Raw genomic sequence first — 2538 nt, 5'->3', positions numbered from 1 at the left:
GGCTCCAAGGAACAACTCCTCTCCGTCCAATATTTTTCCATTCTGCTGCCAAACCCATCCAGATAGGGGGAATGAGTCAGCTTTGCTCCATAGGCTTCCAGCACTGAGGAACCAGACAGTAGGTCCTACCCCAAAATGTTTCTTCCACATCAGTGTAAGGCTTTCCATCTCCAGGAAACCTTAGGATGTGAGGTGTTTTTAAGCCTGACCTAACTCAAAGTCTTTTCCAGATGAGCGTACTTAGTGGGACATTAACTTGTGCATCAGCAGTGGTGTCAGCGCTGCGTGTTCTGGTATGGACAGACCCAGGGCACTTTTACAGCCATCATCAGTGGTGACTTGCCCTAGTGGCTGTGGCCTAATGAAGGGTGCTTTGGTGGCTGTCTTACGTGGAGAAATAAACTCGAGCAACTCGGGTGGGTCTCCAGGTCAATCACTGAAGTATTGTGTACGACACTCTGTGCTGGTTGGTGGGGGAAATGTTGAGACTCTTCTCAGGTGAGGAGAGTGAATACCAAGAAGGATGAGGTGTGTGGGAGGGAAGTTGCTGTCTTGTCTCTTTGGCACTGGAGGTTACCCACAGGGATTTTCACATGTAATGGGGCCCTGGCGTGCAGTAGCTGGAGTATGGCCTAGCTGGTCTCTCTGGGTGCCTTCAGGATATGCCCGATATCTGAGCTCTGTCCATGCTCCTGGATGCCTGGAAGCCACATTGGGCCATGCCAAGCTTGACTTAATTTACCCTGCCTCTTAGCAGGGCCTGTCATCTTGGCCTCACAGCCACTCTTCCCATGACTGTGTAACTCCTGGAAAGAGCTGCCTTGTGTAGAGCCTGCTGGGCCAGCCAGTGCACTGGGCTCATACTGGCCTGCAAAGTGCCACATAAAGATGCTCTTTGTGGCCTTCTCAAAACTCCAGCTGCACGTTGCTTTACTTGCTGTTTTTTTCCTTTTGAAATCACCAGCTCAGAGGAGGCTTTTCTTCTCTCTTCTCAACTTTATATGAATGTCTCTTCCATTACTTCTCCTTCAAGCAGGGCTCTGGGACATGGTGGGGGGAAAAGGGACAGCCCAATTTGCAGAGATGCATGCAAGCCAGCTTGCTGGATTCTTGCTGTCATGATGGGGACCTCAGTGTGGCTGGCCATGGACATTGCCCTGTGCTGCACTCTTGCACCTTTGCTGTCCCCAAAGGCCAAGCAAAGTCATTTAAGAGTAGCTTGGTGGTATTTCCCCAAATGCTGTGGTTCCTTGCTAGCAGTAATCAGCCTTGCTTTGAGCAACTCACCAAGCCTCTCAGGGGGAGCCTGTGTCAGTCGTTACTTCTGGAGTTAGGAAGTTTAATTTTGGGGGATTATGCTTGGAGGGACTTGTGCCCTCTTTTTGACTGGGATGGTTACGGAGAGCGCATGTTCCAGCAGGTGATGGCTCAAGCAGTGACCATGGTGGAAGTAGGAAGTAACGACCCTGCAGAGTCAGGTGCTCTTGAGGATGGTGCTTGTGGCTAATGAGCTGATTGCTAATCAGCTGCTGCTTGGGCTCTCTGCCATGGCTGCTTTGCATTCCGTCTTGGGCTTCTTCCCTATAGACGTACCACAGGAGCAGTTCTGCAGTGCCTTAGGACTTGCAGGTCATCCTAGTGCTGAAGCTGAAGGGAGCTCAAAATCCTATAGCTGCATTATGAGGCCAGTAGAGGGAAATCTCCTCTTGACTTCAGCCGGTTGCCTTTGATTAAAGATGAATTCATTCTGACATCTGAGGTGTCTCTTGGGGGAGCTACTGAGGTCTTTAATCCCTCTGACCTGACTTGTCTGCTTTAATATTCGTTCATGAGTCTCCAAAGCAGCTGCTGCAGTGTGCAGCTCTTCACAGCAACCTGGGTTGTGACAGGTGGCCTTACATTTCTAGTTTTTTGGGGGCTAGTTGGTACTTTCAAATATGAACCTGGTGGTTTGTGTAGACTCAAAACAGGTGGTGTGTTTCAGGCAGAACAGTTAAACTGAAGTGTTTTCATAGGTTGAGTCTCTCAGTTAGAATGGACTTGTAGTGCTCATTTACTTTAGTGTTCAGAGTAGAATATATTCCAGACATAGCCAAGAAGTGGCAGCAACACTCAGTGGATCTTCAGTGACACTTTGTTTTGTGTTTTGCTCCTGAAAATTGCCTGGTGTGCATCACTGTCATTCACTGTGCTAAGTATGAAATGGGGAAAGGGAGTGTGTGTTTGTGTGTGCTCGTGTACTGAGGGCTGAGGATGGGATGTCTTGGGAGACTCCCAACCATGTCTGGGGGAGAGGCTGGAGAAAAGAAATGCTTGCATCAGTGTCTGTAGCCTCCTCAGGCCACTGGCTTGGTGAATCTGTGGCAGTTTAGGGATGTTGGTGGAGAAGCCAGGCAGGGCTGGAAAGCAGAGGGAAGCTGAGGGTTTCATCCATCGTGTCTCTTGTCATCCGCAGGAATCCACTGCCGCACATCCACTGCATCCCCTGAGGCAGCTTATGGGACCCTTCCCTGGGCGCCCCAGGTCACACCGCATGGG

The sequence above is a fragment of the Coloeus monedula genome, assembly GCF_965178545.1.
Source record: "Coloeus monedula genome assembly, chromosome: 3".
Taxonomy (NCBI): domain Eukaryota; kingdom Metazoa; phylum Chordata; class Aves; order Passeriformes; family Corvidae; genus Coloeus; species Coloeus monedula.
The sequence above is the reverse complement of the archived record's forward strand: the minus strand, read 5'-3'. Positions refer to the sequence as shown.